The sequence below is a fragment of the Pectinophora gossypiella genome, chromosome 22, assembly GCF_024362695.1.
Source record: "Pectinophora gossypiella chromosome 22, ilPecGoss1.1, whole genome shotgun sequence".
NCBI lineage: Eukaryota > Metazoa > Arthropoda > Insecta > Lepidoptera > Gelechiidae > Pectinophora > Pectinophora gossypiella.
In genome coordinates, this window is record NC_065425.1 from 10,803,300 (window position 1) to 10,826,911 (window position 23,612).

Sequence of the window (23,612 nt, forward strand, 5' to 3'; positions counted from 1 at the left end):
TCGTCCGATTGCTGGTGACTCCCTTATGGGTAGTCCCTTAGGGTATGAAGCTTCCTACACCACGCTGCTTCACTGCGGGCTATTTACCTCGTCTCCTAGTAGCTTCACTTTAGTCTAAATGTCAATATATTTATGAAAACATTATGTATGTATGTAAAAATGTATCTCTCCTTCCGAGAAACTGTGAAAGGCATACTTACAATACAAGAAATAAAAATAAAAATGCTATTCAAAATTCTAGATTAAGTAAATTCAATTCATCTTTTTTGCGGTTATGTATACGTTTTTACAATAAAATACCAGATAATATTTTAAATTTGTCAGAAAATAAATTTAAAGCTTATGTGAAGCTTACTTTATGTAAAAAAGCTTATTATAAGATTACAATACAATACAATACAAATACACTTTATTGCACCAAAATAAAAATAAATAATTACAAAAAGCCTCTTAACTAAGTACATGGCAAATGGCGGCCTTATCGCTTAAAGCGATCCGCGTGACTTCCGCGATATGCGGCACACGGTAAGAACTAGATCTTTGTATGACGTGACCGGGATGAGCATAGTCATAACACGTGCCGCCGGTATGATAGACTAAAATTATAGCAAAGACCTATAATAGAAATTTGATTCTAATCTTGGTTCTTGTTGGCAGTAAGGCCGCCGATTGTGCTTCTATTGTCACTTTTGTAATTGTTTTAAATGTTATGTAATGTTAATGTAATTAAATGAGGAAGTGCTAGTAAGAGTAAGGGAAAAGAGACAAATACTGAGTATTATTGAGGACAGAAGAGACAAGATTGGACACTTAATAAGACACGACGAATTTATTAAAAACATCATAGAAGGAAAGCTAGAAGGAAACAGAGGAAAGGGAAGACCAAGAAGAGCTTACATGGAACAGATTAAAGAAAAGGTTAACGTCGTGTCTTATAGGAAAGTCAAGGAATTGGCCTATGATAGACTGGAATGGATAATGCTACGCCGACAAGAGCGTGGCTCTTAAATTGATGATGATGTTTAATGTGCATAAAGCGTATTTATGTTGTACTGTATTCTTTGATGTACGATAAGTTGCAAAAGTCCAATCAGTTTCATGCAAAGTAATAAATTAACTGGTTGCACTTAAGACCTTCTGGTTACATGTCGTATCTGTAATAGACCAAAAACACCTACAAAAACATACGTTTTATAATCATGACAACTAATGGTTCATAAATCCACCATTGTTTTTAAAATAATTGATACAATAATTGTTTACAAATACACTGGGGTCAGTGACTGCACTTTTAAAGTTAAAAAATAAAGTATTTTATTGTGTAGTCGTAAAAATTTCGGTACAGTTATAAATACTCTTCTTCTTCTTTCTTCTTCTTTTCCCCTTCTTCTTCTTATTGTTCTTAGATTGAATCTACATTGAAAACAAACACACATAGCGCCAATTGATTGACTGAAAACGCATGCCCATTAGTAATCAGAAATCAGAATCATTTATTCAACGTAATTATCATGGATAAACTTGTTGAAGGTCAATGTAACATTTTTGAATTTACGTTCTATTCGCGAGGTGCTATGGCTGAGGAGAAGAAATGACAAGAAACTGCAACAGCAACACATCTTTTAAAAACCAATGAGGATATACATTACAAGTTATTTAATAACTAGAGGAACACATTCAATACCAGACATTTTTATCATTTAGGTAATCATTAATCTTATAATAAGCTATTTACATAAAGTAAGCTTCACGTGAGCTTTAAAGTAATTTAGTAGTTACGAAGTATTTAGGCCGTTTATGTTATGTAAAAGCTTAACAATAATACATCACAATGGGTGCGCACCCTTATATGTACCTATACTATTTCACGCCTTCTTAAAACATGTTACAATTTCACTATTTCAGTAAATATCACAGCCTATTTTCATAGTATGCCACTCATATACAAATTAAATGTCGGGTTTAATGTTATTATTCACGGTAACGTAGTATATTTTTATTCTAAACTTCTATAAACTTCACCGACAATAATTTTGTCTATGGGAGATCTTGGTTTTACCTGGTTTTTATTTTTCTTCTCTCGTGTGGCTATTGAGCCGCCCCTCAGTAAGTAGTAACCGGGACCAACGGCCTAACGTGCCTTCCGAAGCACGGATCATCTTACTTTCGGACAATCAGATGATCAGCCTGTAATGTCCTAACCAAACTATGGATAACAAAGTAATTTTTGTGATATTATCCCAACGGGATTCGAACCTGGGACCTCCAGATCGTGAGCCTAACGTTCAACCACTGGAACACGGAGGCCGGAGGGAGTTATATGAGCCATGTCAGGGGCCTTTGGCGGCTCAGTAGTAACCCCACCAGGGTTGATGAGGTTGGTATTCCACCTCAAAACCCACACAATAAGAAGTAAAAAGTTATAATATCGACAATAAACTTTTTTTTTCCACCTGCAAACTGGCTTCAAACGGCGGCAAGAATAAACTTATAACAAATTCATATTATGGAAATATCACATTTCCTCCTCCCAATAAAGGCGGAACTTCAAACAGATATAAATCCTATAATTTCGGAATTACGGATCAAAGTTCCTTGACAATATATACATAATCTTTTTTTTTGTGGGTAGAATTAGAAAAAAGCGTGTTCTATTGAAGTAAAAGTTATTTGAACTTTGGTGTATCATTTTACCTATGTGAGGGAAAATTTTTGAAGAATAATTGGGAAAATATAGGGTTTGGAGTTTTTGTGCTGAAATAATAAAAGAACGATATTTACAGCCTCTGTGGTCCAGTGGTTAGATCGTCAGGCTCACAAATTTGAGGTCCTGGTTCGATTCCCGACGGGGACATTGTCGAAATCACTTTATGAGACTGTCCTTTTTTTGACAAGGCTATTGCAGGCTTGAATCATTTGAGTGTCGGAAAAACGTAAGATGATTACGTGCTTCAGAGGGCACGTTAAGCCGTTGGTCCCGACTATTAGCCGTAAAACAGCTCCACTAATCCGCAGTGAAGCAGCGTGGTGGAGTATGCTTCATACCCACTCCGGTTGATTGAGGGGAGGTCTGTGGCTAGCAGTGGGACGTATATAGGCTGTTTCTCTCTGTATTTAAGAGCTGCGCTCTTGTCGGTGGAGTAACCGCCATTCCTCTCTTCTTCCCGCCAAAACCTTCACCTCCCGATACGACACGACTTGCACCTTCTCTTTTATTTGTTTCATAAATGTTCTCCTAGGTCTACCCCTTCCTCTCTTCCCTTCAATTTTTCCTTCTATAATGTTTGTTATAAATGAATCGTGTCGTATCAGGTGGCCAATCATATTTCCTCTCCGATTCTCTATAGTCTTCAATATGGTTCTCTTTTCTTCAACTCTTTCCAGCACTTTTTCATGTGACACCATTTCAGTCAACATCATCTCATCTTATATGTATTATTACTAGCTTTTGCCCGCGACTTCGTCCGCGTGGCGTGTTATAAAAGAGGGATCTTTGTGTGTGTGGGAGTGCATATCAAATTTCAAACATCTAACTTATGCAGTTTAGATTTTTTCATACATTTTTTTTCCGCTTACTCCCGTTTCCGTGGGATTTTTTCAATATCCTGTTGCATCTAAGCTTTAAGTTATCTAAGGTACCTAGATAAATACTATGATAACTAGGCATGCCAAATTTCAAGCGTCTAACTTAAGCGGTTTAGATTTTTCATACAAAAGGATTTTTCCGCTAATTCCCGTTCCCGTGGGAATTCCGGAAATTCCTTTCTTAGTGCACCTCTAAGGTACCTAAGCTACGTCCCTTCCAAATTTCAAGTGCCTACGTTTAGCCGTTAAGGCTGTGCGTTGATATGTCAGTCAGTCAGTTTCTCCTTTTACATATTTAGATAATAAAAGTCAACAAATTCTCAAGCGATCGCCACCTCCACAATACAATTGCCATTCTACGCAATCCCGAGTTCCCGACATTAAACTACAGATTTAAGTATATTTATCGTCACACTACACTGGCCATACATCGGGTTCCCACGAGCCCTATCCTTTGCGGAAAACCCGGGTATATACCAAGTTATTCCCCACCAGAACCGGGGTAAACCGGATTTAGAACCCGGGTACTTTATTACCGGATTTATTGACGTATTTAACTAGTATTTTATTGGTTTATAAGGGTATTACAAATGTGCTGAAGTGTTTACAGTTGCGAATGATGCGTTCGTTTATGCGTGAAATCAATATCGCACGTTATGGCTTAAGGCTCAAATAGTTATGGGGTCTTATAAATTGAGGCAAGAGGCTTTTCAGGAAAACCACGAATTGTTGCACTGACAGCGAATATCCGAACGGCGATTCCCGCTACGGCGAGTCTCTTTACGGCGAGTGGCTTGGCATCTCGTCTGTCATTTGCATGTACAGTTCAAAACACAATTTTAATCACGCCACCTAGTGAGCTAAAAAAACAACATCACACATATATCCCTAAGGTTGCCTGGAAGAAATTGCTGTTTAGCAATAAGGCCGGCGATTGTACTTCTCCTGTCACATTTGTAATTATTTTTAGTGTTGTGTTTATATGTGCAATAAAGCGTTTTTGTATTGTATTGTATCCCCGAATGTAGGCAAAGCTGTAATAGTAGTATACATGGTGTTAGTGACATCGAAACTCAAACTTTGCGGGATGATTCAGACCATGATTCTGAGTTGATATAAAGTATTTTTTTCCGTCGCAAAGGTACTGAAAATAATAAAAAAAAAACAATCATTTTCATGAACTTTCCATGCGGACATTTCACTTGATATCAACTCAGAGTCATGGTCTGAACCTCTGTAACAGGGCGAGCTTATTTACCATAAACTGGATACAAAATTAAAACACATAATAACGGGTTCTTACCGACTCCCGATATTTTGACACTGTTGCAAGTGCCATGTGTCATCCTGTGATCATGGCACATGCAACAGTGTCGAAATATCGGGAGTCTCATATCCCTGATTTAAAGGCGGTAAGAACCCGTTATTATGTGTTTTAATTATGATAATAACCGCGTAAACTTAAAACAATGTATAACGGCCTCCGTGGTCCAGTGGTTCGAGCGTTGGGCTCACGATCCGGAGGTCCCGGGTTCGATTCCCGGTGGGGACATATCACAAAAAAAATACTTTGTGGTCCCTAGTTTGGTTAGGACGTTACAGGCTGATCACCAGATTGTCCGAAAGTAAGATGATCCGCGCTTCGGAAGGCACGTTAAGCCGTTGGTCCCGGTTAGTACTTACTGGTGTAAGTTAGTAGTCGTTACATGAGCCATGTCAGGGGCCTTTGGCGGCTCAATAGTAACCCTGTCACCAGGGTTGATGGGGTTGGTAATCCACCTCACAATCCACACGATAGAAGAAGAAGAAGACTGGATACAAGTTCTGAAAACCACATACTATCATAAATTTAACATAAGGTCACGACCATATCCCAACTGGGGTAGTCAAAAATACCAGGTGACAATTATCAATGATCCAAACTCATAAAGTCCACAATACATTTGTCAGAGACAAGCGCCATCTAGCGAAAACGGGATGTAACCTTTTTTGTCATAAAACAAAAGAAAAACAAAATAGTAACAAGAACGACGCCGTTTCATTTTCCCGCTCCTTATATTAAATTTATTTTATAAAACCAAATATATCCAATTATTATCCATATTATTTACCTATTTCTTCAACATTTATCTCAAGGCTTCATAGCAGGCAAATGTCCCTATAGGAATTACATACGTGAGTGTGTCGGTCTGTAGCAAATATCAGAAGAAGGTCTGATCAACATAGTGTGAACACCAAATAGGCACACATATTTGAATCGTATTATGTTACCCGCCTTTATCACACTAAACGACACGATTGTGTCAAAAATAAAAAATGAGAACAATTTATCCAACGTGATTATCATGGATAAACTTGCTGACGGTCAATTTAACATTTTGAATCTACGTCATTTCGTAAGGTGTTATGGCTGAGGAGAAGAAATGATAAGAAACTGCAACAGCGACACATCTTTTGAATCAATGTAGGTATACATTTCATAAAAGGAACGCATATCATTTAGATAATGCTACTAACATCCCGTATATATAGCGAAAGGTTATTGACTCACTCACTCATCAAGAAATTTCAGAACATACGAGTGTTAGGAGTCTCACATTTTGCTTGGGGCTTCCTTTTAGGACGTAGGTGCTCACTAAGACGGGATTTTGCGAAATTCAAACCCTAAAGGGACTATAATGGGTTTGAAAGATACGTATACAGGGTGTTAGTGACATCTAACGAAAACTTTGAGGGATGATTCAGGCCATAATTCTGAGTCGATATCAAGTGGAATGTTCCGTCGCAAAAGTATGGAACGGAAAATAATTTAAACAAGCTCTAAAATTTTCATGACTTCTCCGACAGGAAATTCCACTTGATATCGACTCAGAATCATGGTCTGAATCATCCCCTTCAGTATTCGTTACAGTGTCACTAACACCCATACCTACTTGTATGGCTACTGTATGTACTTGTATGGGGTGTAAATGACATCGTAACGAATACTGAGAGGGATGATTCAGCTGATTATTCTGAGTTAATATTAAGGGGAATTTTCCATCGCAAAAGTATAGAATTGAAAATAATTTATAAAAACTAAAAAAATAACATGAATTTTGCGACGGAAAATTCCACTTGACATTAACTCAGAATCATGGTCTGAATCATCCCTCTGAGTATTCGTTACGATGTCACTAACACCCTGTATAGATATGTATGTATAAGGCGCCTTAGATTTTATTTCTTACAAAAAAAAACGATCGTAACTTATAAAGCCCATGTCAGTCGGGGCATCCAAAACCTCCCTTATCGGGTTAACCTTGCGTTAGGGAAGGGAAGAAACCGAATGTTTGTTTTTCCTATCATAAAACTACTTGAAACAGAATACGTTTTCGCTTTTCAGTTTTCCTTATGAGTCCCTTCCGTTTGGAAAATGTGATAAGAGTATTATTGTTCCAGGCATTCTTGAGGTTTTTCTTTTTAAAATAATATAGGCTCGCGTTTGATCACAATCTCACCAGGGGCCTGTTTAATAAAACTTACAATTGTAAATTACAATGACAATTTGATGTACATTGCGGAGTGTGTGATCACGAATATTTTTCAGTTTCATATTAGCTACGTAACGAACACCAAATTGTCATTGTAATTTACAATTGTAAGTTTTATTAAACAGGCCCCTGATGGTAGATAAGTGACGATGTGGTCGATCTTGGCCGATGGGGACATTGTCGAAATCATTTTGCGAAACTGTCTTTTGTTTGTCAAAATACAATGTAATGGCAGAAGCATAATAAAGAGAATTGTTGCTTGATATTTGGATCACATTATCTATACAATTATGTTGGTACTTATATTGCTTCTCTTTATTTTGATCAGAACAATAATGGTGGAAGATGTAATTGTGCCTGGGTGTAATAAAAAGGGTCGTCATTTATACCAAAAAACATTAAAAGACGCATTGTTTTACATAAACAGCCTATATACGTCCCACTGCTGGGCACAGGCCTCCTCTCAATCAACCGGTGGGGGTTTGGAGCATACTCCACCACGCTGCTCCAATGCGGGTTGGTGGAGGTGTTTTTACGGCTAATAATGGGACCAACGGCTTAACGTGCCCTCCGAAGCACGGAATCATCTTACTTTTTCGGACAATCAGGTGAATATGTCTTATATCCATGAAATTAGAAGGTTAAACGGAGGAACGGAGAAAGTATTTATTTTATTGGTATCTGGGGGGTTAAAATGGCCACATCGAAGCAATTCATATAAGAAAGCAATATTGCTATTTGACATTTGTTTGCATTGCGCACTTACTTTTATATGCGCAAATGTCACATTGCAATATTGCTTTCTTAGACGAATTGCTTCGATGTGGCCATTTTAATCCCCCTGTTCTCATGTAAGTGACTTATTTTATGTCTTAATTAGTATAAGTAAAGAATCTTTGAACCTAAAACCTTTACGGCGCCATTTATATTGTTAAAAAATTTAAAAAAAAAATTAAAACCTGTCTGGCAAGAGACTTGTTACCACAGATAATATAAAAGTATATCAGTCTACTAACTACTTCCTTGGCTAAAAGCCAGTTTGTAAAAGTTCGCCTTATTAGTTTTCACAGTTCGAAGATGATCTACTATAATGGACCCATTATAAAAGCACGGACAGACATACAGACTTAACTTATGCTTTGGAATCCTTATAAGGGTAAGCAGGAACACAAGTTGCCAGAAAAAGATAATTAATTCGTGGCTGACTTTACAAAATGACGTATCTATCTGCAATTTTTTGCTAAAATAATTTGTGTCTTATTGAAATCAGATTAGTCAAAAATTTCAGATACGTCAGTTAGCGAAGTCAACGACGAATTTATGCATGCATTCACATTTATATCTTATAACGTGTGGGTTGTAAGGTGGAGTACTAACCTCATCAACCCTGGTGTCAGGGTTACTATTGAGCCGCCAAAGGCCCCTAACATGGCTCATGTAACGACTACTTACTTACAAAGTAGTAACCGGGACCAAAGGCCTTCCGAAGCACGGATCGTCTTACTTTCGGATAATCTGGTGATTCGTCTGCAATGTCCTAACCAAACTAGGGATAACAAATTTGTCCCCACCGGGATTCGAACTCTGGACCTCCGGATCGTGAGCAGAACGCTCAACCACTCCGGGCAAGTCTTTGATGAGAGTGGAAGAAACGAAGTGATGTGTTAGGATCGTAGTAAGTGAAATTCAGGGTCTCTGCCTACCCCGACGGGAAATAGGCGTGATCTTATGCATGTATGTGTAATATGTATCATCATCTTCAGCCCATTAACGTCCCCACTGCTGGGGCACGGGCCTTCCCTATGGATGGGTAGGGAGATCGGGCCTTAAACCATCACGCGGGCCCAGTGCGGATTGATGGTTATTAACGACTGCTAATGCAGCCGGGACCAACGGCTTAACGTGCCTTCCGAAGCACGGAGGGGCTCGAGATGAAAACTTTTTTTTGTGGTCACCCATCCTATGACAGGCCTTTGCGAAAGTTGCTTAACTTCAACAATCGCAGACCGAGTTCCTCCTGTAATATGTATACGTAGGTACAATAACACATACAAACAATGTTACTCCTCAAGGCAGAAGTTTGTTGGTAGCAATAATTTAATTTGGCCCAACTTGTGTTGGTTGGAATTAGCAATGGTAATTGGGCCATCAACTGTTTCGTTCAATTGTCGCCCCAGGCTTTATTGGGGTGTTTGGGTTATCCTAATCTAATATAACAATATAATATCTTAATCAATATATCCTGTTTCTATACAGGGTGTTAGTGACATCGTAAAGAAATCTTTGAGGGATGATTCAGACCATGATTCTGAGTTGACATCAAGTGGAATTTTCCGTCGCAAAAGAAAATAACTAAAACTTACTGAAAATAATAAAAAAAACACTAAAATTTTCATGAATTTTCTGATAAGAAATTCCACTTGATATCAACTCAGAATCATGGTCTGAATCATGCCCCTCAGTATTCGTTACGATATCACTAACACCCATATATACTTGTATGGCTACTTGTATGTACTTGTACGGCGTGTAAGTGACATCGTAATGAATACTAAGGGGGATGATTCAACTCATTCGTCTGAGCTAATAATATATAATATTATATAATATATAATATTATATATTATTTATTTATAATATTATATAATATATAATATTATATAATATTATATATTATTTCATCATGGCGTCCAAGCCGTTTCCGGCTACGGCGACTTCTAAATGTCCTCAGGAGCATATAATATATATAATTATGCTCCTCAGGGTGTAACATTCTCCACTATAGCCTACCAAAGGCAGGCTTCTTTATATAAGATGCGACGTTTGCCTCCTCCTTAATATGTTCCATGTAAACTCTTCGTGGTCTTCCCCTTTCTCTCTTCCCTTCTATCTTCCGTTGATTACATTTCTAAAAGTCATCTCCCTAGCGTTATCTCATTTTTTACGGGGTTCACTTACGTAACCTGAAGATTTGACAGGTCCGGTTATTTACAGAAGCGACTGCCTGTCTGACCTTCCAACCCGCGAAGGGAAAACCAGCCCAGTACAGGTAAGGTCACATACCTCCGAAACGCATTTCTTGGGTATGGGAATTTCCTCAAGATCTTCATCGCTGAGCACGTGATAATCATTTATGATCCAAACATGAATTCGAAATCATCTATGCTGGGATTCGAACCAGGGACGTCAAATTGAGAGTCAAGCGTTCTACCAACTGGGCTACCACGGGGCTCCGATTACATTGTCCGCCAATATTCGCCCTTCAAAAGCAGACACGCGATTCTGTAAAATATCGTAAACAATATATCGATTTGATCACTCCATTTGATTGGGTGATTTAGTTAATCGAAAGGATAACCCATAAGACCGCAAGACATAGTGGCCATCCATTCGTGTGGTCAATTTCTATCTACGGACTAAAACGTTTGGGAAAATTACCCACACTTATATAACGGCCTTCGTGGTTAGAGTGTTTTGAGAGGTCCTAGGTTCAAATCCTGTAGGCATCTGTAGTCCAGTGGTTGAGCGATGGTCTCACGATCCAGAGGCCCCGGGTTCGAATCCCGATAGGAACATATCACAAAACTTTGTAATCCCTAGTTTGGTCCTAACCAAACTAGGGATTACAAAGTTTTGTGGTTCATGTAACGACTACTGATGATATAAGTATTTACATCAGTAAGTAGTAACCGGGACCAATAGTTTAACTTGCCTTCCGAAGCACGGATCATCTTACTGTCGGAGAAGCAGGTGGTCAGCCTGTAATGTCCTAACATTACAGGGTGGTCAGCCTGTAATGTCCTAAAATTACAGGCTGACCACCAGCTTCTCCGACAGTAAGATGATCCGTGCTTCGGAAGGCAAGTTAAACTATTGGTCCCGGTTACTACTTACTGATGTAAATACTTATATCATCAGTAGTCGTTACATGAACCATGTCAGGGGCCTTTGGCGGCTCAATAATAACCCTGGTTGATGAGGTTGGTCATTCACCTCACAACCCACACGATAGAAGAAGAAGCACAAGGTGTCCATAGTATGCAAGACACATGTTCCCCCTTTTTTATTTTTATTTCATAATATTGTTGCATACAATGTAAATGAGTCACTTGTAAAACTAGAGGGAAATAGATAATAATATATAACAAATAAGGTATAGACTACGAGATAGTGTGAAGTGTAGGTGTGTGAGAAAGGGTGTGTGCGTGTGCAAGAGTGGGTATGAAGTGTATGTGTGTGAGAAAGGGTGTGTACGTGTGCAAGAGTGGGTATGAAGTGTATGTGTGTGAGAAAGGGTGTGTGCGTGTGCAAGAGTGGGTATGAAGTGTATGTGTGTGAGTAAGGGTGTGTACGTATGCAAGAGTGGGTATGAAGTGTATGTGTGTGAGTAAGGGTGTGTACGTGTGCAAGAGTGGGTGTGAAGTGTATGTGTGAGAGAAAGGGTGTGTGCGTGTGCAAGAGTGAGTATGGATACTAATGGATGTGTATTTCTTTTTCACGCCGTCCATAATTAAATTTAAAATCTTAAAAAGAAATTACGGAGACAGGTCCCAGGATGGAAAATACCGTTTTTAATAAAATGTAAACTTTAAATATTAGCTTCGGTGTTTAATTTCCTGAAAGACGAGACTGTACGGGCTTTGTTTAATTGTGAATAAAGCAAATGGCCCATTAACACTTTTTGTTATCTGGACTGTGATATCTATCCCAGGAGGGGAAGGCAGAGGTGTTATATAGTATAATTGCGTATGGCAGACAAAAATAAAATATCCTACGTGGATCATATATCCAGCTTAAGATCCCCTAGCCAAGTCTCTGCCGCATCCGTCACACAATGCAGCTCGGCTATGCCACCTGGGAACCGGTGTAGAGGGCACTCGTTCACTATGTGAGATAGGGTTTGATCCGGTGACCACATTGACAGTATGGCGACTCCTTTAAGCCCCATTTATGTAGGTGATGGTTCGACTTTCCATGGTTGGTCCTACACCGGTTCAGTCGGGTCTAGTTTTTTTTTTTATAGTATTCTTCTTATCGTGTGGGTTGTGAGGTGGATTACCAGCCTCGTCAACCCTGGTGTCAGGGTTATGATTGAGCCGCCAAAGGCCCCTGACATGGCTCATGTAACGATTACTCACATCAGTAAGTAGTATTTAAACTTATTAAGTCAAATTCAATAATTTACAGCCCAAGCCGAGATTCAAACCCACGACACTACAATGTTAGCCACGCGTTCTACTAACAGGGCAATCACGGATCTTTACGAGAATGTAATATGAAATACCTTAATAGGCAATATTTTTGCTAACTCGACCGTGAACGAGAGCCTTTGAACACAGAAACTTATATAACTATAGACTATAGTTGTTGTTTATGTGGGATATAGGCTAGTTTCCAACTAGTCGAATCACTTATTATTTACTTAAAACAAAAAAAACCATGGGGGGGACATTGTCAAAATCACTGAGACTGTCCTGATTGTCCGAAAAAGTAAGAGCATACTCCACCACGCTCCACATCCTCCGTGGTCTAGTGATTAGAGCGTTGAGCTGACGATCTGGTGGTCCGGCTTCGACTCCCGATATACAGTCTCACAAAGTGATTTTGTCGAAATCACTTTGTGAGACTGTACTTTGGTAAGAACTTTGCAGGCTTGAATCACCTGATTGCCCGAAAACTTAAGATGATTCCGTGCTTCGGAGGGCACGTTAAGCCGTTCACTTCCACCAACCCGCAGTAGAGCGGCGTGGTGGAGTGTGCTCCATATCCCCTCCAATTGATTAAGGGGAGGCCTGTGCCCAGCAGTGGGAAGCATATAGGTTGTTTGTGATTTTTATGACGAGATACCAATTTGTATAAAAGAAATAAAATTCGTACAAAACCAAAAAGAAACAATTGACAGGCATTTGTTCGAACAAAAAGGGGTCGTAAAAACTCGGTAACTTTCGTGCGAATGAATCGACCACGAAGCTTAGAAGTTATTCTAGCAGATGCATTAAGTAATTACGCATTGATTTCGTATGCTTCTTTGCCTTCCAGCACAGATCACTTTAGGATAGACGCCGCATGTTATGCTATGTTAGAATAAACTAGTTAAGAGACTTTTTGTAATTATTTCTTTTTATTTTGGTGCAATAAAGTATATTTGTATTGTATTGTATTGTATAAACATCATCATCTCCCTAGCATTATTCCGTTTTTCACAGGGTCCGCGTACTTAATCTGAAGATATGACCGATCCCGTCTTTTACAGAACCGACTGCCTGTCTGACCTTCCAACCCGCGAAGGGAAATCTAGTCCAATATAGGTTAGGTCACAAATCACCGAAATGACATTCTCGGGTATGTGGTTTTCCTCACGATGTTTTCCTTTTGAGCATGTGATAATCATTTATGATCCAAACATGAATTCGAAAAACAATTTCGGAAATCATAGGTTTAGTGCCCGTGCTGAATTTCAACCTGCGACCTTGTCAGTGAGAGTCAAGCGTTCCACTAGGATACCACGCGGCGCTATAATTAAGCTCGCATGCGCGGGGTTATTATTTTTATAATAATATATTTCAAACATAAAAAGATACTGTTCAACGTTAAGAATTTATTCCAATCTAAACCGGTTTACGGTAACTTAGAAAAGTATTAGGTAGAGTCATGAGTAATATCACCCACCCAACCAGCCAACCAGTCGACTTCATGAAAACAGTGGTAGTGCCTGTGGTGAAGAATAAAACAGGTGACCTTACCGACAAACTTAACTACAGACCTATCTCTCTTGCCACTGTTGTAGCAAAAGTTTTTGACGGGCTGCTTAATACACAGTTAAATAAGTACGTATCGCTACATGATAATCAATTTGGATTTCGACCACGATTATCTACTGAGAGTGCAATTCTGTGTCTTAAGCATACCGTCAAATACTACACAGACCGTCAGACGCCTGTATATGCTTGCTTCCTTGACCTGTCCAAAGCATTCGACTTGGTTAGGTATGACTTGTTATGGGATAAGTTGAGGAGCATAAACCTACCTCAGGAACTAATTAATATGTTTCGGTATTGGTACGCGCACCAGTCCAACATGGTCAGATGGGCAGGGGAAGTGTCGGAGACGTATCGACTCGAGTGTGGAGTGCGGCAGGGTGGGTTGACGTCTCCGACCCTGTTCAACCTTTACATGAACGAGCTGATCGCCGCGCTGAGCAGCACGCGTGTCGGCTGCCATGTGGATGGCGTTTGTGTTAATAATCTGAGTTACGCTGACGACATGGTGCTGCTCAGTGCGTCGGTCTGCGGTTTGAGAAGACTGATGCGGATTTGTGAGGAGTATGCAGGTGGTCACGGTTTAACATATAATGTTAGGAAAAGCCAGTGCATGGTCTTTGAGGCGGGTAATAAATGCCCAGAGAACGTTCCTCCGGTGTTGCTGAATGGTACGCCCTTGGAGAGGGTATATCAGTTTAAGTACCTGGGGCACATAGTTACTGCTGACCTCAGTGACAATGCGGATATTGAGCGGGAGCGGAGGGCGCTGTCTGTAAGGGCTAATATGATAGCCCGCAGGTTTGCGCGATGTACACCAGAGGTTAAAATTACACTCTTTCGTGCGTATTGTACATCACTATACACCTGCAGCCTGTGGGCGAATTACACTAAGCGCTGTTACAACGACCTCCGCATCCTGTACAATAATGCGTTCAGGGTGATATTGGGGCTGCCTCGGTTCTGCAGCGCGTCGGGTATGTTCGCGGCGGCGCGCACCGCCTGCTTCCATGCGACAGTGCGCGCCCGCGGCATGTCCCTGGTGCGCAGAGTGCGGGCCAGCTCCAATGTCATCCTGCAAATGATCGGCGATAGGCTGGACTGTCCTTATCTCCGGCATTGCTGCGACAGACATGTGCCTGTATCGATGCCGGTGAGAAGGTACTGTTGATATTCCGTGATCATTGTTGTTTTATATTTTAATTGATTTTATTTGTTTTATCTAATTCTATTTTATTATATTTATTATTTTAAGATATTTGAATGTTTTATTATGTAAATTATGGATCATTGTTATCTGAAATAAAGAAATTTTAATTTTAATTTTTTTTTTTTAATATTATGTACCCACTTTAGAACCCTGTCGCACTATCATATTTGGCATTTAATGAGACTTGAGGAGCTCTGTGGCGCAGCGGTAAACGCGCTCGATCTGCGATTGTTGAATTTAAGCTACTTTCGCAAAGGCCGGTCATAGGATGGGTGACCACAAAAAAAATTTTCATCTCGAGCTCCTCCGTGCTTCGGAAGGCACGTTAAGCCGTTGGTCCCGGCTACATTAGCAGTCGTTAACAACCACCAATCCGTACTGGGCCCTCGTGGTGGTTTAAGGCCCGATCTCCCTATCCATCCGCAGGGAAGGCCCGTGCCCCAGCAGTGGGGACGTTAATGGGCTGGTGATGGTGGTAGTGGACTGTTTAATTTGTTAAAAAAGTTAATGTGACATGGTATCAAAGTGTATACTACCACCGCACGCTCCGCGACCGTACGCTTACAAACAGTAGTCTGTGGTGGGAATATCGACTAGGCGTCGCTTTCTTGTCACTCGCGTGAGCACAGTCAATACAAGGTGAGGTTCCACCTTTAATTTATGACGATCGATGACGTCACATCGATCAAACAATGTGTTCCATGCTTTACAGAGATCGGAGAGAGTAAGCTACTGAACGCGAACTATATAAAACAAACAAACAAACTATATAAAGATTGCCTGGAAGAAATTGCTGCATGAGCAATAAGGCCGCCTGTTGTGCTTTTCTGTATATGTTGTCCTTATCACTGTATTTTGTGTCCATTGTGCTCAATAAAGTATTTTATCTATCTGTCTATCTATATTTCTTCACTTGTAAATATACAATGTATAAAAAGTCTTAATGCGTAACGAAAACAAAATATAACGCCTATGATTGTACTAAAAATGTTTAACTAAGATTTTAAGGTTTTGCTTCTCCTTCTGTCGTGTGAGATAGATTACCAACCCCATCAACCTTGGTGTCAGGTTGGCTATTGAGCTGCCAAAAGCCTGACATGGCTCATGTAACAACTACGTACTTACATACAGTAAGTAGTAACCGGGACCAACGGCTTAACGTGCCTTCCGAAGCACGGATCAATATACTTTCGGACAATTAGGCGATCAACCTGTAATGTCCTAACCAAACTAGGGAACACAAAATGATTTTTGTGATATGTCCCTACCTGGATTTGAACCCAGGACCTCCGGATCGTGAGCTCAACGCTCAAACCACTGGACCACGGAGGCCGTTTTAGAAACAGTTTTGAGGTTTTACTGCGCCGCTATATAAACCGAACTACGCGAACAGTTTCTAGACTTTCTATGTAGGTACCTAACTACGTAAGTGCAATGTAGACAGTGGAGTCAATAAAGCTGGCTTTATAGCTTTGGAGCTACCTAACTTCTAATTTGCACAGGGACAGGTTCGATTTTAATGCTTTTTTTTATGTAAGAGTAATTTTTTATATCATTAAAAATCATAAAAATCTTGAGTGGGACAAGTATACGAATTACTGAGGTACTGATGGTCTGAATTATCCCCCTTAGTTTTCGTTACGATGTCACTAACACCCTGTATATTTTCATCATACAAAAAATCTAAATCATCAAAATCAGACCTGTCGCTACTAAATCAGAAGTGAAACCCTTCATTGACTCCACTGTGGTTGTATTTATGTTTTTTTTTATTTTAAATTTGGATTCTATGCATTTATACAGTTCTGATCTCCGTACAGTTTTTAAAATAACTGTTCTATATAATTAAAGCACATAATAACGGGTTCTTACCGCGTTTAAATGGGGATATGAGACTCCCGATATTTAGACACTGTTGCAAGTGCCATGATCACGGGATGACTGATGAGATTGGAGTGGAGTAGGTAGATCCATAATTTTCTACGGGCAGACATATCTGTCTATGATAATAACCGCGTAAACTCACAACAACTGTTCTATACTTACTATAAATTAAAACTCGCTCGACGTAGAGGGAAAATAAAGCGAACTTGTCGCAGAGTCGTAGTAGGAGAGAGGTGTGGTACTGCCTTTACTAAGTCGATCGATTAAGATCAAACAGTGTATGCCCTCGACAGGTTGGTGAGGTTAATAGTACCTTCACGGTTACCGACATGATGACGTCACACTTTGAAGTCAGGAAGTCGAGTGCAAATTACTTAAGTAATTTTAACTGTAATATAACATCACTCCCGCATTTACGAAGTGTAAGGCAAATGTATATATGAAATGGAATGGAATGGTAAATGTATATATATGTTTATTATATTTATTATTTAGTTTTATTATTGGTTGGAGGCCGAGGAAATGGATTCAGGTAGGGCTCTAGCTAGAACATCACCGATTGAGAAATTGGTCCGTGTACTGCGGAACGGAAGGCGATTGGGGCAACCACCGTTCTACACGCCCTATCTATGGAGTAATGAAGGCGATTACTCCACCGACAAGAGTGCAGCTCTTAAATAAAGAGAGAGAGAAGGCAAATGTGTATAGTAAATACACACTTCTTGCCAGCTCACGTGTCATGTAATGAGGAGCTAGTCTATAACCATTAATCGGGCACAAATCAATCAAACCAATCAATCAAATATACTTTATTGCACAGAACTAAAATTTCAACAATCAGACATAACACATGAATACAGTACAATTTGGGCGGCCTTATTGCTCAAGATCAATTGCTTCCAGGCAACCACCAAAAGGAAACAAACATTTACAAACTTGGATGCGGGATGGTGCAACAAAAAAAATACCTAAAAGTAAAACTAAAGTTAACATAATAAATACTCTATACTATACGTACATACTATATTAATGAATACTCAATATAATATAATCCATATATACTAAAAATATACCTAACCATAATCTAAGAAAACTATAATAATAAATAATAGACTAAACACACACACACATAGCGTTGAAAATTCCGAAAGAAACAAATTGTTTTTTTCGGTGAAAAAAACGTTAGTTCGTTTTTTACCGTTTTATTTGTTTGTTACATTGAAATATATCAGAAAAAAACCTTAGGAAAAAAACGGGTACTTAATGAATTTTCGCCGTTTAATTCGACAAATTAGAAAAAAACGATTGAAAAAATCAAGTTTTTATCACCAAATTTTTAAAAGTACTTTTCCGTTTCTTTCATATTTTTCCGGTTTTTTTCGTTTTATTCATAAAAAACATGAAATATTTCATATTTATTTTTCTTGAAAGTTTCGAATAAAACTTGTATAAAAACGGGAAAAATTCCCGCTTTTTTCAACGCTACACACATACGAAACAAGTATTGAAATAAATAAAATACATCATACATAAAAGTAATATCTTAAGAGTAAAAACAAAAAACCAAATCCAAAAAATAATCCGAAATCCAAATCCTGGAAACCGTGTAATATCAATTGGGTCGTGTACTAGGTTCAAGATAAATTATGAAATTCTGATTAAGTATTAAATAAAGGCAGATTTAAAACTAACGAAAAACATTTTCTTTTTTCTATTTAACTTGTTTATGAATTTTAATCAAGAAAAACGTAATAAGTAATAAGTTCGACATTTTATCACGTTCCCCTATGACGTCACAGCGTGCTTTTTCATACAATTTCCCTAGTAATTTCGTGTTTTGACATTTAGTAAAAAGTAACTGATTTGACTAGTTGGAAACTAGCCTATTATCTATGTTCCAAACATGAATTCAAACTCATAAAATCGATTTCAGTGCGCCCGAACTGCCTCCGTAGTCCAGTGGTTGAGCGCTGGGCTCGCGATCCGGAGGTTTGTTCGTATCCCGGTGGGGACATATCACAAAAATCACTTTGTGATCCCTAGTTGGGTTAGAACATAAAAGGCTGATCACCTGATTGTCCGAAAGTAAGACGATCCGTGCTTCGAAAGGCACGTTAAGCCGTTGGTCCCGGTTACTACTAACTGATTTAAGTACGTAGTTACATGAGCCATGTCAGGGGCTTTTGGCGGCTCAATAGTGATACAGACACCAGGGTTGATGGGGTTGGTAATGCACCTCACAACCCACACGATAGATGAAGAAGATGAGATCGCTTTCTGCAAACAGGGCTGTTACGGATTTGAAGTAATTATCGACGCATTAATACCTATCTTGTGGTTTGTGGAATAAGACACGACGAATTTATTAAAAACATCATAGAAGGAAAGAGAGGATGGGGAAGACCAAGAAGAGCTTACATGGAACAGATTAAAGAAAAGGTTAACGTCGTGTCTTATAGGGAAGTCAAGGAGTTGGCCTTTAATAGACTGGAATGGAAAATGCTACACCGACAAGAGCGTGGCTCTTACATTGATGATGATGATGTGTGGTTTGTGAGGTGAATGACCAACCTCGCCAACCCTGGTGCCAGGGTTATTACCTCAATAGGGATTACAGGGGTGACTTTATGTGTGTATGTATGATGTGCAGTGTTAGCGCTGCTTTTAGACTAAATTCCTTTTTAAAACACAACATACAGGAAATACGATTTTCGATGAAAATTAGACAACATTTTAGCACAATTTTACCACGATTTGAATTATCACTAACATATTATACCTATAACCTACGCGCCTCGTTGAGGGTCTGTAGGTTAATAGTTCGCCCTCTGAGGTTAACAGTCGCATTTATATCCATCTTACCCTCCACATGTGCTTATAACCTGTTTTCAGTGTGCAAGTACTTTTGACTCTGCATTGTTTACAGGCTTTTTTAGGGTTCCACAACTCAAAACGAAAATCTCCTCAAGGAAATTCTTACGAACACTTTATTGTCCATCCGTCCGTCTGTCTGCCAAGACCCTTTTCTCGGGAAATAGTGGAGGTACCAAGTTGAAATTACAAAAACACAAAATTTTTCATGAATTTTCCGACAAGAAAATCCACTTAACACGCTCATTGCCACGCAAAAATGCTGGTTGTTTCATTCTAGCCATGCGAACACCCGCGTGCTACATTATCAATTTTTTTTTACGCAAATTAACCATAGTTTTTAATTATTAGTGCAAATAAAATATCTCAACGATTACAACACTATAATAAATACGGAATTCATGATTTTGCCTGTAGGCCGCGTGGCGTTGAACGTATTAATATCAACTCAGAATCATGGTCTGAATCATAATCAAATCAAATCAAATATACTTTATTGCACACAACATACAAAACAGATCAAAATCATCCCCCTCAGTATTCGTTACGGTGGCACTAACACCTTGTATAAGTATTTTAATTATAATAAATAAGCGTGTTAAGCCATTGGTCCCGGCTATTAGCCGTAAAAACAACTCCACCAACCCACATTGGAGCAGTGTGGTGGAGTATGCTCCCTCCGGTTAATTGAGGGCCCAAGTAGCAACCGATTGTCTTAAAAGAGAATTGTAGATATCTTGAAGGCAAGTAGACTAAATCAAGCCCTTGTCTTGGATAAGTCTTATATGTCTCCAAGATATCCCTCAAGATATCTTGAAGACACAGTTTAGTAAAAGTGGGCACATACTTTAACTCTTATACAAGACAGACTTAAGACAACGCTAAGTCAGACTTAAACCCTACTTTAGACAATGTTCTTGCGTATTCTAAACTTAGAATTCTTGTAGTATCACTTAATACCAAGAATGTATACTTGAAGATATCTACAATACTTAGTTAAGACTATAGGATTGAATTGCACTGAGTCAATTGTAACTTAACGAAGTAAAACTTCAGGTCATACTTAAAACGATTTTTACTTCACGCGTCTTTATTTTAGAATATAATGGCGAACATTTACATTAACACAAGAAATGAAGTCTGTAAGAAAATGGCGACTAAAATACTAGTTGTTATTTTAACAAAAGGTTATTCCGCCGTTTCACATACAGGAAATTATAAACGCATGATTGTTTCTCGTGTAAAATCGATAGAAAGTGTTAAAAAACAGAAGGGCCTTGAATATACCAGAAAAATAATAATAAAATTTGTATTGATTATTCAGCAAATAAAAAAAATGGTGACATATGGTACAGATAAATTCATTTTCTATTAATACGTGACAGCTGAACGCAGTAATTGTTACTACAACAGAAATATTATATTAATTTACTTCAGTTTTTGACGATAATATTGTCAAAAAAAATTACTTGTTTTCGTCCCGTAAGTGCAAAATGGCGTTAAGTAATATTTTTCTAAATGAAGTAAGACTTTAGAAACAATTGATTTCGTAAGAATCAGTTTAGAAAAGTAAAGTCAAGTTGCACTTCATCAAGTACTAGTTAAGATAAATTTTACTTCAATTGTCTAGGAGTATACCCACTTAAGACAAAAAGTATTTAGTGAATTCCTACTTAAAACTCTTATATCTAAAGTTATCCTCTATTTTGATTTAGTGAAGTATTGTCGTAAAATCATGTTTGTTTATTTTGTGCCAGAATTAGCTATGTAACAAGTAACAATTAAAATCGAACGAGCTTTTAAAACGTATGGAAAGTATGTTTGTTTAAGAGGTAAGTTTTTCGACTCGTGGAAGATAAACAATATTGTTATGCTAAGTTCTTACTTGGATAGGAATGTGATTTACTTAATTGTTTAATATTTATCAGAAATGGAACTAACAAACATAAACTCAATTTGCTAATGAGTCTCCGCGCATACATTCTCATAGGTTACCTACATGGTTCGCTGACGCAAAGTAGGTACGATCACCGCGCTTCTAATTGCCAACGGAAACAATGTGATTATTGTAAAAATTTACGAGTGTCCGTTGAATATTGTATATACGAAGAACCCTTGCAATTTGATTAACGTCGTGTGTGTGCGCGGTAGTTTCTAATCCCACCAAAAACATTATTGTTAATAAAGGCGGCCAAATTCCCGATGACTTTTATCAAGCTAAAAACATATTGGAATCGAATCTAATGCTCACTTTAAATGCATTTAACCATACACAAAACTTAAAATATATTTATGATTGTGAATAAAGCTTAGTTAAAAATAGGTACATTTTTAAAATTATTAAAAGAAATAATGAAATGAAAGAAGAAAGAAAAGTATCTAGACACGCGGTAGCGTGTCAAGCCAAGTTCAAGAAATAGAACTGGCGAGCCGCACCGTGTGTAATATTACACGAACCATCTGGAGCCACTTTTGACCCCCTCATAAATCAAAAACTATATCACATAAACGTATCAAATTTGGCTCATATATTGAGACTTGCAACATACATATGTGTTCTAAATTTCATAAGCTTATCTCAAACGGTTATTTAGATATTAATATCCAAAAATCCTCATTTTTATCATTGACTGACTGACCTATAGATCAAAACTCTAACCCAGTTGCAGATGACCTAGAAAGTTAAAATTTGGTATGCAGATAGGTAATTAGATGAATACAAAGGAAAAAAAAACTAGCAACTTTTAAATAATTAGATTCTATTATGAACGCTTAACATAAATATCTAATTAGTGCCTGTACCTAACTATAGATGTAAGAATCAGTAAGTAATCAAAACTCATGACAGCCGGTCTTTTTGTGGTAGGTGTGTAGATTAACTTAACATAACATATCACGCCTATATATCGGGGTAGGCAGAGCACTAAGTGATCATGGAACCACTTGATGCCACATTCGACAAGTACTATGAGGGTAGGTAAGCAAGTTGGAACATGTGTTTAGCGGTGATAGGTTGTCAGCTTTTCGCCCATGATACAACACAACTCTCATCCATTTTACTGGCATATATTTTTTTTAACTTAACGTGAATCTTAAACAAGTTTAATAGGTATTCAAATGTTTTATTTTTATAAAGTCGACTTTTAGTTTTGAATTTGTCCTTTTAAAAGGACCCACGCGTTACGAGGATATGTACTTACCTACAAAAAGTAATGATATCCAATCAAAAACATAAATGTGAAATGAGAGCCAAGTTCAATATTATCGTTAGCAAAGTTTTTTAGTTACAAACAAACTCAATTTGCTAACGAGTCACCGCGCATACATTCTCATAGGTACATGGTTCGCTGACGCAAAGTTGGTACGATCACCGCGCTTCTAATTGCCAACGGATACAATGTGATTTTTGTAAAAATTAACGACGTGCGTGTGCACGGTAGTTTCTAATTCCACCAAAAACATTATTGTTAAAAATGGCGACCAAGTTCCCGATGACTTTATCAAGCTAAAAAAATATTGGAAGCGAATCTAATGCCCACTTTAAATGCATTTTACCATATACAAAACTTAAAATAGATATGTTTATGATTGGCAATGAAACTTTGTTAAAAATAGGTACATTTTTAAAATTATTAAAAGAAAGAATGAAAGAAGAAAGAAAAGTATTTATTTATTATTAGACTAATAGGTACCTACTTTTAAATTTGAACTTAGCAGGTTTTTAATATAAAACTCGATTTTTCATGGTGTAGTGTTGCCGTGCGCTTAGAC

At 38.3% G+C, this 23,612-nt stretch overlaps 2 protein-coding genes across 4 annotated transcripts in view; one reads left to right on the forward strand and one right to left on the reverse strand.

Moving 5' to 3' along the window:
- Positions 1 to 17,087, forward strand: part of LOC126377107 (TGF-beta-activated kinase 1 and MAP3K7-binding protein 1-like) — a 558,148-nt gene extending 541,061 nt beyond the window's left edge. The window contains exon 8 of the transcript XR_007567791.1: positions 17,051 to 17,087. The gene's annotated coding sequence lies outside the window, so the exon portion shown is untranslated. The remainder of the gene's footprint in view (positions 1 to 17,050) is intronic.
- Positions 1 to 23,612, reverse strand: part of LOC126377061 (alpha-2Db adrenergic receptor) — a 595,604-nt gene that overhangs the window by 462,522 nt on the left and 109,470 nt on the right. The gene's annotated exons all lie outside the window — the stretch shown is intronic.